Below are 12,420 nucleotides of genomic sequence, written 5' to 3'. Positions count from 1 at the left end.
ACTTGAGTGTGTGTGTGTGTGTGTGTGTGTGTGTGTGTGTGTGTGTGTGTGTGTGTGTGTGTGTGTGTGTGTGTGTGTGTGTGTGTGTGTGTGTGAAGGAGGGGGGGGTGCATTTGGCTGATTGAGTCTATGCCGCTATCACGCTGTGGAAGTGACAGTGTGCCATATTATGTTATTGTGGGTGTGTGCACAGATGAACAGTGGCGGCGGCTTCACGCCGACCAAAACGCACACACACCAAAACTGTGCGCGTACGGCAAAATCACAGCTGTTCTCAGTTGCTATGCGGCAGTCGCACCATCGTCTCAGATAACACACACATACGCACACACACGTACGAGTGTGAGACGGGGACAGCAACACCAGACCTTGGCAGGGTCGGAAGGTCACAGGGGTATGGTGACAAAGTTGCCTAGCAACAGCCACGAGGCACATATAATTTCAAATCTGATCTCCGGTGTGCCCCTGACCACATCTGAATGTGTGTATGATGAATGTGTTGACAGAGGGTGGTTGTTTTGCACCTGGCTCTTCTGAGGAAGTGTGTTGAACGTGCTGCTGCTTCATTATAGACCTCAATGAATCTTGCCACATCTACCACAGAGAAACCAATGAGTAAAGTTAGCAGAATACCAACTTCGTAAGATTGCAGCTGTTGGGTTGAAGAGGAAATTGATGTTTTAGCTCTGTACATATTTTATCTTTTGTGTTCCCCTAACACTACCTCATTCCAAGTCACATTCATTCTACTAAAGATTCACATTTTGGTTATTACTTCACTTTAATATTACCACCTCCAAGGAGGTTATGGTTATCTCTCCATTTGTTTGTTTGTCAGATAGATTACAAAAACTACTTCACAGATTTTCATGAAACTTGGTGGAATGGGCAAGGAAAGAACTCAAAGTTTTCAATTACGTTAAGTAAGTCAGGAGTTTTCTGGCATTTTTTTTACCAGGAAAAGATTTATGGATCTTGGTGAAAAAACAATCATATTTAGGAAACTGATATTTTTTAGTGTGTGCAACTTGGTGCAGCTTGTTTAAATTCAAGGGGACTTTGGGGCCTAAGTGGTTGATGTGCTCAACCGAGTTCCATTCTATTTCCTTCTTATTCTGTATTTACCATTATTGTCTCTTCAGGCTTGCCATACTGCTGGACGGCAAACCGCTGAAGACAGCACTAACAAACACAGAATGCACTAACAGGAGAATGGCTATGACAACAACTTAGCAGAATGTGTTTCATCAGGACTGCAGGTAGCTCAGCCCATCTGTGTACTGAATTCTTTATAGGTTATCACAGGAACAAGGCAGCTGTCCTCTCTACCTCTATCCCTTTGTGCACAGTGGTGTTTCAAATAATAAAACTGTGAGCTGGGGAGGATATCTGAAGTTCTTTAGGAGCTGAATTATGGCCCATTTTGAGGTGCCTCACCAGCTAAATTTGTGAATTTAGCCTGCAACAGATTTGTGTCATCTGCATAAATGAACCATTAGCATTGGAATTCAAAACACAGGCGCGGAACAAATCAAAAATGAACAATGCCATACTCTTCTTGATGTCTTTGGGTTTTTTGCTGAGGTATCGTTTCAGTATCGGTATCGAGACATTTAAACAGCGATCATATCAATGTTATAATTTTTGTATCATGACAACAGTAGAAACATATGAGCATTTCCAGGTAGAGAGGCTCAACTGAAAATAGTCCATTTGGGGTGCATTATGGGACTTGTAGGAACCAGAGTTTTTAAGCTTGAGCTATTCTTAACATTGAAAGTCATGATATTTTCTGCTTCAATGGTTTTGCCTGTTTTTAATCCGACTCTCTCAAACTTTATGGAGGTACTAAGTCCATGGAGAACCCATATAAATTAGTTTTTCAGCCATCAATTTGCTAGGATCAAACAGCTATAATAATATGAAGTTGCATTCAAGTATATTGTTCTATTCGTGTATATAGTAATGAGTGAAATACTTGTTATTAGAAGCGATACACTGTATTTAAGCTATGTGGAAGTTTATCTCAGTCAGTTTGAGATTTTCTCATAAGGCTAAACACACAATCATAGACACACACATTTAATATGTGAGTCAGGTACCATATTAAATAAACAAATAAGGGGCCTCCTGAAGACTATAATTATATTTTTCAAACACCAGTAAAAACGATGATGCTCACTTGTTCAGAATTAGTTAAAATAAAGTGTTGCATTCAGAAAAAACATAATATCAATAAAAGATGTTTTTCAAATTTGGGTTTAAAGCTGAAGCCTCTGGTTTTACCTCAGCGCTTTGTGTCACATGTCAGCCCTCTCCGTCTCCCCCATCCCTTTCCACTGTTTGCAGTGGAACAAAGCAAAGATGGCAAAGAAACTTATCTTTAAAAAGAAAGTGCACTGCGTTGTGGAATAATTTGGAAAACTGTCAGGGAGAGCAAATCAGGATGCCTGTCCCAGACAAACACACACACACACACACACACACACTTATATACAAGCACATACACACACACACAAGCTTACAAGCATGCACACACACCGCACCGACAGGGTGTTTACATCATATTGGAAGGTATTTTTTCCCCCTCACGCTGCCAGGGAACAGGCCCACGCATGGACACACAGACGCTGACTAAGGCCCTAAGATTCAAGGGGGGTGAGGGGCAGGGGGGTTGGTGACCGTGTGCGAGAACGATACATGTGTGTATAATTACTCTAGTTGTGTATCATTTTCGAGCTAATAAAGTGAGTCTACGACATCACTTGGACTGGGAATATGATTTAATTTTTTGCTACTATGTTAAAGGCTATGCGTGCACGTTTCATGTTTGTGTGTGTTTTTTCTGCATGTGTGTGAAATGTCTCTGGTATGAAATCATTCCGTTCAGAGTTAAGCACTTTTGTGGGTTGTGGAAAATACAGTGGAGTGTTTGTCGCATTAGAGCAGCAGAGCTAATGCTAATCACTTTATTAGGAAAACCTGCACAGTTTGTGTTTGTGCAGAGGCAAATGCGTATTCTTAAACTCCTTTTGTGCAATTGCCTGTGTTGCTACCCAGTTCATAAACTGTTAAGTCACCTTGTGGTGTGATTTCCCTTCAGTTTGAGGTCTGAGGTTTGAGAGAGAAAATGTGGGCGAGGACGGCGGAAAGACAAAGTGTGTTTGTGTGTGTCTTTATGTCTGTTTAAGGCTCCCAGTTCTCCCATCCAAAAGCTGGCTGATGGCTGATATTCAGAGCCTCAACCACAACGCTTGGAGAACACAACAGGCGGCCTATTCAACCCAAGACACAAATAGAGCGCTCTTCCTCAGTGCTTAAAACCCCATTGCTCAAAAAGCAAAGCTAAAAACAGATATTTTTGTCGAGAGCTGAGCAAGGCCGACCAACAAAATGACGCTGTTTGCTTTTGCTAAAATAAGAACTGGCACGTACAGTATCTGTGGAGGCAACCCAGCGTCATCTCTCCCCTCCTTTCATTCACTGCCTGCCTGTGACTGCTGCAGCTTCTCGGGATGAGCATCAACAATAGGTCAGACAGTCACAGACGGAGGGCAGCGAGGAGATGGAGTTACCAGCTGCGAGACACTGGGGTATCCATTTCAAATAGAAACAACTCTCAGGGGGGGCTGCAACAATGCGTGTGTGTGTTGCATCAGCATCTATAAGTGCCTCATGTTGCCAGGAACAACACGTACAGAACAATAAAGTATCTATTAGCTGTTCCACTTTAAGGGGAAGGAAGAGGGGAGAATACGGGAGGAGCAAACACATTATATAAATCTGTTGGTTCCTGAGGTCATTTTTGTCTCCACACATGTTTATGCATTCCAATACACACACACACACACACAGTCACACACACACATACACAGTGTATGGCTGCATCCACTTATGACATCACTGTAGCTGGCCAGAAAGACAGGAGAGTCAGAGAGAGCCAAGCTGACGTCATCCCATTCACTCAGTGTCAATTACGTAATCATGGTGTCCAACGCCTGCAGGACAGACAGGCTGTGTGTGTGTGTGTGTGTTTTATTTTTTTGTGATTGCATGCAGTGCGAGAACACATAATTGCAATCTCATGTGAGAGAGGAGACATAAAATGAGGCATGCTTATGACATCATTAGTGGGCGGTGGCCTGGCGTGAGTGTTGTCAGCCTGGCGTTTTAGTGTGACATGGGGAGAGTGCTGTGGTAGAACGGGAGGAGACAGTGCGCTGCAAACAGACCCAGCAAGAGGAGTTATGCAACGCAAATCTAACCCAAAAGACTAGAAAGGGATTTTTTGGGCCTTCTCTCTGGTCGTGAACAGTGTGTACACAATGTGTGTGTTTGTCATGAGTGACTTTTCTTTAGCACTTTTGACTTGAGGCAAAGAATACATTTAATACACACAAGCACGCTGCTGAAATGCACACTGAAACTTACCTATACACACACACACATACAGAAACACACTCCCTCTACCCCCTCTTATAAACAAAGCTTCCTAAGGACAGGAAATCCTTCCACCCACGTTTCTGTGTTGCTTGGCAACCAGATCAGCGTCACCGCGTGCATGCCTCCGCCGCTTCAAACACCACATACACACCAACATGAAGACAGAGACACACACATATACAACCTGGAACTCCTTAAACTGTGCTCCTTCAAAAGCAGCACAAAGAAAAACAGCAGTGAAGTGAGCCAGGGCTGAGCAAGCTGATACTCGCCGCAGCTGCCCTCCAATTCGTCAGCTATGGATCTAAACCAAACATGACATCAGCCCTTGTAATCATAAAAAACTTTTCCCCTCATCCATAAGCTCTATTTTTACACCCGCTGACGTCTCTCTAATGCGTGACAGTGCGCGTGCACTGTGCGTGACTGCACTGTTATGTATCAGCGTGCATTTGTGTGCATGCACTTGCGTGCCCCTGTGTGAGGATGCAAGCGACCAGCTATAGCTCAGCACAGCTAACTAGAGGGAGCCTAATTGAGCTGAGGTGCCCAGCACTGTGGACAATGAGTCCATTTCAAATCAGCAGGAGGCCTATTGAAGACAATTATAACCTGGGGATACAGAGGAGCATTATTCTTCCGAGCCATCTTGTCCACTTAGGTCAGCCGTGTTTCCAGTGCAGTTTTTAAACACTGCTTTTAACTCTCCAGTTGTTTGGAGAGTTAACACATGGGGCAGTCCATGAACTTAACAGTTAAACCACCAAATAACGCAGAGGTTCAACGAGTGACTGTAAAATAAGTAAATATCTAATCATTCATAAGTCTGAAAATAACAGTAATTCATAAAACCGTCATTATTTGCCTCACTCATGATACTTTATTCTGGAGCGAATCAAATGTCACTTTCCATCACAATTGACAGTAGAGCAACACTATTAATGACACACTTGATTTGTTATTGTGCATCATCCTAAAACTTCCTCCCAGCTCAGTGTCAATGTTTGGAATGTCAACACAGTTCAAAGCTCTGTTTAAAACTGCGTAAACATAACTGGGGAGACATTTTAGCATTTCAGGGTGCATTCGGGTGTCAATAAAAAAAGCAGCTCAGTAAGGAGTTGAAAAATAAGACTTTTGCACCCTTGGTGAAACCGTTAAGCTACAAAACACTTGGTTTAAATGCTACAATGGCTGTTTAGCAATGGTTTAAAAATCCTATTTGGGGGCAGCCTTGGTAGCCTTGTGGTCAAGACTCACTCAGGATAGCTAAACCAAAAAGCAAGCACTTGCTAGCAAACCAAGCGAGCACTTTAATTCTTACAATTGCTAATTGTTAAGCTTAATACAAAGTCAGGTTGAACGCATGAAGTTGTGATCAACTACACTGGCTGTGCTATTGGCTGCTATCTGATTGAACAAACTGGCTATGGACCAACTATGTTGTTTGTTTAGTTTGTATTTTTAGAAATTGAACAAACTACTATTTTGGTAGTAACAGGTTTTAGGTGCCACTACCCATTGAGTTGTGTGAAAGAATGTCCCTTCATTGGCCAATAGGGCGATTAGACAATGTTTCCATGGGCTACTTACACATAGACCATATAACCAATACAACATACAGTTCCATCATCTTTCAGAGAGCACTGAGGAAACTAACTGAATCTCATGGAAACCAAGGTCGGAACAGACTACTTACGATATCATAGGCCAAGTCTGCTGTCTAGTCATAACACAGGAGCCCTTCAGCTCAGGGACAGACTTCTCATGAGAAAGTGTTCTTTATCCAAGTGACTTAGGCGACCGCGATCCTTTGTTCAGAATATGGTTCCCAAAAGTATCTTTACATGAAAGGCAAATGTTATTCACGTTTAGTTTAGTTAAACACTCTGCATGGAGGACTACCTTCAGAATTAAATGACAATTCATGATATTTAAGGGCTAGTGTGTGGGATTTAGTGGCATCTAGTGGTGTGGTTCCAGATTGCAATTGACAAATAACTTCTACCCTAATAACGTCAACACAAGCTACTGTGAGTTATTGCATGCCCATGATATGGTCCGTAATGTTTTTACAATCCATGAAGTCCTCTTGGTTTCAGCTGCAGTTTTGGCATGCAAGGAAGTTCTTCAAGTTCTATCATGCGAGAAATTGTCTTTCACTCATTAGTCTGAGTACCTGTCATCTAGAATCTCGCTGCACACGAGAGTGACCTTTGTGCACATGCACCCCCATTACCACCATAGATTAATTATATTATCTATGGAAAACACTGCTACTACTACTACTACTACACACAAAAAAGCCCAGAGCAGACAAAGAGCAGACAAATTTAAAAGGCTGCATGGATGAGGGCCTGCTTCCTATGTAGATATGAAGGGCTTAATCTAAGTTTACAGGAACAACCACTCTAGGTTTCAGATGATTAAACATAAACAAAAAAGATCATCATTTATATTGTATTAAATTTCTGTTTTAGTTTTAGTGGATCCCCCTAAACATTGGTCCTTTAACTGGCACTGGCAGTTTCTCTAGTAATCTTTTATCGCCCGACGATACATGGCTGCGATTAAGACATCTGGGTCTTTGACACTTGACATTATTCCAACACAATCTCAATCTGATAAATTTCCTGACAGTCACTTTGAACAGAGTTGGTGAAAGTTTTTATGGGCCACAGGATTTTTGCTTGTGTTTGTCTAGCGAAAGTAAAAAGTTGTGCACTTTTTCACTGATCACCTTCTTACAGCACAAGCAGTCAAGTTATCAGGGCTAATGAAAGGAAAGACTAATGAAAAGAAGTCTAATAATGCCTCGGCAGGCATTAGCTTTAGATCTTAGCGGTCCTAGAAATGCCTTTGTGTGTTGTTGCAGAAGGCTTCTGTGTTAATGATAGTTAAGGAGAGGCAACGATGAAAGTACAAGGTTATTTCCTGTCTGTTATTTTTTAGTCAGGGTTTCACTGAGCCAGAGATGAGCGGTTAATGACTGAGGGTACTTTAATCAATTTTTTTTTTGGTGGGTGTGAACGATGACTTTAATTAGTTTAACTATTTTTAGTCTTCTTGTATCTTGTGGGAATCAAACCCTTGACAATGGAAGTTGCGGTGCCACGCTTCACTGTGGAGAGTGTCTCACTCTTGCCATGAATACAGGTCGGCCGTGTCTTTACATTAACGCATCCCTGGAAAACACAACTCACGAGAGCATAGTAAAGGTCACAGACATATTTAGCAGTGACATACCCAGATTCAGTGTCATCACTGTACTTTTTGTGTCCTCTTTTCACTGACAAAACACACTATAAGCTCATTATACCTATAGAATTAAAGAAGTCGGGATGTTTCTGCTGACAAGGGGCACTTCAGGAGTGTTTAGAACTGACTGTTCTGTGGTACCTCTGCAGTGCACTTTTTTCTGACTGTGCATTTTAGACGCTGCCATATGGCTCATGGGCCTCAGCTGACCACAGCACAGGACGGGGGGGTTTTGGTGTACTGCTTCAGGCACGGCTAATATAATTATATTAGCACAGGACGGGGGGGTTTTGGTGTACTGCTTCAGGCACGGCTAATATAATCAGAAATATTAAAATGGCCATTTTTGAGTATTTATACTGAATAAATCATGAAGAAATCTGTCCAATGCTTTTATTCAAACCCAGACTATTCAATTAATTCACACATGAATTATAGATCCATTACGAGCTGTTTGAGCTGTGTTGAGGGAATAAGACTAACAACAGTTGTATAGAGAGCACTAACCCACTGAGCCATCCATACCAATTATCTGTGTCTGGGGTGGAGCCTGAATTCAATATTCAATTTGCACAGTTCAATCTCACATCAGAGCTTCCAAGTGAAAAAGTGCTGGTGTCAAAAGAGCCGTAACGGACGACAACACTATAGGCTTTCTGCGAGAGCTTCAGTCTGTCTCCAGAGTGAACACAGACTGAGCGGCGCACCACAGGGGTGTCCATTGAGAGACAGGCAGAGGTAGAGGGGCGAGAACTCCATTGAGCGCGGCCATGGGGGGTCAATATGTGAATGAACGTTTGCCATGGAGGTGAATTATGAATGAGCAGCACTCTGTGCACTCCTGGAGCGAGCATGTCAGCCTCCGTCTCCTCTGCTTCTTTCTAACTCTCCTCCTCCTCCTCCTCCTCCTCCTCCTCCTCCTCTTGTCCTAAAATCTCCATCATCCTTTTCCTTCCTCCCTGTCTCTGTTTCATCTATCTCTCACTCCCGGATTAATCTTCTCATCGGCCCTATTCTCGGTCATCTGATCGCTTTGCTCCCCTCCACCCCACCTCCTGTCTCCAGACCAGGGGGAGATGGAGGTAGACGCACACGCCGCCTGTCTGGAGAGACGACACAACACACTTCTCCCGCACACACACGTATTTACACAGCCTCACACACACACAGTAGCAAAAGATAATACTAAAGCAAACAGCCCTGCACGTGCAAAGACAGACGCATGCATTAAGTGTAATGCTCACAGGCACTGACACACAAACACAAACACACACACACACACACACACACACACACACACACACACACACACACACACACACACACACACACACACACACACACACACACACACACACACACACACTTTTCCCAGCTGTTCTCCTGGCCATGTTTGCGTGTGTATCTGAGTGTGTATATGTGTATGCATGCGTGCGTGTGTGTGTGTGCGTGCATTCATCTGTGTGTAATCCAATGTGCTGCTGCTCAGCCTGTGCCACGCTCTCTCCTCTGTTGCTGTGCGTCTGATCAGATCTGCCTCTCTCAACCTGTTCGCAGTCTATGGCACACACACGCACGCGCACACACGCGCTCACACACACTCTCAAACACTCTCTCACACACATACAGAAGCTGCTACTACTCCTCAAGCCTCATTCAGTATCAGACCAGCTCAGTGATCCTTTCACAAAACCAAAAGACTCTTAGTGTGTGTGTGTGTGTGTGTGTGTGTGTGTGTGTGTGTGCGTGTGTTTGTGTGTGTTGCACTGAAAACTCCTGAACACACACACGTTTCTCTCTGACTCAACCTTCTTTAAAGGGACTGTTAACCCTCCCTTTGCTCCAGCTCAACTTAAAGCAGCCTTCTGGAGAAGTGTGTGCGATTGTGAATGTGTGTGCGTGTGTGTGTGTGTGCGTGTGTGTGTGTGCGTCTGTCTATGTGTGTGTGTTGAAATAGGATCACGCTGTTCCCTAAAAAGTATCCACTCCTTTGGATCCCTTCACTCCAGTTTACAGCGGTCAGCTCAGCTCGCTTACACACTTTGGCCCCTTTTTAGCTTGTGAAAAAACAACCCTTCAAACTCTCTCTCTCTCACACACACACACACACCAATATATATATATATATATATAAATATAGGATACAGTCACCCACACATGTGCCCCCACCTAACACACTTACACACACACCCCTCCACTCTTCCCTTTAAGTGCAGAGCCCAGGCATGTCAACAGCCCCCCCAACACACACACACACTCACACGCACACACACACATGCACACACCTGCATACAGCCATGAAAGCCCCATAAAGTCACCTTAGGGTCCTTCTGTGTTCCAGGCGAGCCCCTTCCTCACTCTCTTCCTCTCCTCTGTCTGACTTCTCTCTCTCCTCCTCTCCTCCTTTCCTTCCGTCCGTCCGCCCGTCCTTCCTTCCTTCCTTCCTTCTGTGCTGTCCGTCCGTCTCCTCTCTCTCTCTCCCCCTCTCTTCGTGTCGGTGCTCGGTCAGTTCCCAGCGTTTTTCCCGAGCCCCTCCATATCCGCCCCGCCAGTCGCTTGTAGCACCGAGCGAGCGAGCGAGCGCACCTACACGCACACACACGCGCACGCTCACGCAAGCCGCTGCGTTCCTATAGTGTCTCTCTCTCTGTTTGTCCCTCTCTCTCTCTCTCTCGCCTCCGTCGGAGAAGAGATCAGAGTGTGTGTGTGAGTGCGTGTGCGTGTGTGTGTGTGAGTGTGTGTGCGTGTGTTTCTCCGCCAGCAGCAGAGGACTTCCCCCGGTGCACGACCCCGGTCCTAGCGCGAGCCGTGTTCACTGAAAGAATGCTATTGTGTACGGAAGGTACAGACAAAGATCGTCTGGCGTTTCTGACAGGATAACTCACTCCGTTAGCTTGGCACGGAATGGTTCCAATCGTCTGCTTTCATGCACGTTTGACCGCACGCACCAGTTCTGGCCCTGCACCATGAACTCACTCAGGTTGAACTCACTGTGTAATACTTTATAATCTCTCTTTGTGCAACCCTGTTACACTGTGTCAATTATTCTCACACTGTATATAATCTGTTTACACTGTATATATTCTATTTACACTATATATATATATATATGTTATTTTTAATTGAAAATATTGGCCTGAGGGTTATGGTTAAACCTAACCCTTAATTTAACCATCACCCTGTGAACACAACAATCAACAAAATAAATGCATACACAAAATTTCAGACCGTAAACTAAATAAAACACCAATAAATATATGTTTCTTAATGTGTGTGTGTTTGTTTAGGTGATGCAACAAATTTCCCCATTGTGGCACTAATAAAGGACTATATTGTCTTGTTGATAGACAATACAAATAATATATCATATATAATTTAATATCATATCACACAGGATACTTTAAAAAAGTGGAAGATTCACCAGAAACGTTTGAGTGATAATAGACTAATACACACACACAAATCAGTATATAAAAAAAATACGTAAGCCTGACATGTAATTAGTGAAATTTTGTGCTGGAAAACTATAAATTGGGAGCAAAGTTCAGAAATTTGCAGTGCAAACAAATCAGCTGTGTATTTGTTTTCAGTCTTCTATGAGATAATTGTGCAGCACCTCAGACAGCTGCTGTTTAGGAGGATCATTTCGAGCCGTTAACATCCAAAGGTGCTGGCTTTTTCTTTTTTTTTGTCACCAAGTTGTTTAGAGTCTGTACCCCGGTGGTCGCTATGGCAACAGCAGGGCAGAAGCGGAGGCTGAGAGGGTGTATAGAAATCATTATAGATGGAGGATGGAGGCTACGTGTCCTCTGCATATAATGAGTCTGAGCTCTGTCTGACCTGTTTATTTAAACCTTGAATCATAACGTCATGTTGACTGAGGTGAAGTCTGAGTGTGACCTCCTCTGCCTCCTTTTACATGTGATTCCCTTATCATGTGTGTGAAAATCCCTCTCTGGTTTGTCCCTGCCATTAGCACAGCCACATTGTCCCCTGATCCAAAATCCACTTCCAAAGTCAAATACCTAAACTACGTCACAGAGGGAGACACAGGCAAAGACTGGATAATGTGAAAGAATTTACCCACCTTTTTAATTTTTTGTAAAGGTGCCGAGTGAGTCATCTTCCGAACACACTCAATCTTTGGTGCAGCTACCTTCTTCCTCATCTCCTCCCCCCTCCCGTCCTTCCTCAGAGCGTCATCAGGTTGCCAGAGCAACGGCCTGCCTATGGGAGACAGAGATCAGTTCATTATGGACCATGGGATCCAAAAACTGAAGGACAGGATTTTTTTTTCTTTGAACACAGGAAGTGGTGGACCTTAACAGGGAAGCTTGAACTTGCTGAAACAGCCTGTGCAGCACTGCCTGGTTCTCCACGAGGACGTTTTAGCTGAATGCTGGTTGAGGTTTTAAACAGGAAGCTTTGCTGAACCATTTAAGCCCTTCAAAAACATAAGTGATATAAAAAAAAAGCCAAATCTGAGTAGATATGTATAGACTGCGCTGAGATGTAAACATGTAGCCCCGAGAAACAGTTTGGCAGAACTTGCTTGCAAGCTTCTGAATTAATGAATCTGACAGACGTGGCAGTGATCAGCCCACTGAAAGCCCACAGTCAGGAAATCCAAATGTGCTCTGGTTTTATTTATGGGTGGGGAAACCGAATGGGAAAAGTGCAGTGCAGCGTGCTTGGGTTGAGAGATCGAAGCACAAAATA

At 43.7% G+C, this 12,420-nt stretch overlaps 1 protein-coding gene across 1 annotated transcript in view; it reads right to left on the bottom strand.

Moving 5' to 3' along the window:
- Positions 1–10,344, bottom strand: part of ches1 (checkpoint suppressor 1) — a 57,734-nt gene extending 47,390 nt beyond the window's left edge. Inside the window, exon 1 of the mRNA XM_053445157.1 lies at positions 10,020–10,344. The gene's annotated coding sequence lies outside the window, so the exon portion shown is untranslated. The remainder of the gene's footprint in view (positions 1–10,019) is intronic.
- Positions 10,345–12,420: the final 2,076 nt, after the last annotated feature.

The sequence above is a fragment of the Pleuronectes platessa genome, chromosome 17 (assembly GCF_947347685.1).
Source record: "Pleuronectes platessa chromosome 17, fPlePla1.1, whole genome shotgun sequence".
Lineage (NCBI taxonomy): Eukaryota > Metazoa > Chordata > Actinopteri > Pleuronectiformes > Pleuronectidae > Pleuronectes > Pleuronectes platessa.
The sequence above is the reverse complement of the archived record's forward strand: the minus strand, read 5'-3'. Positions and strand labels throughout refer to the sequence as shown.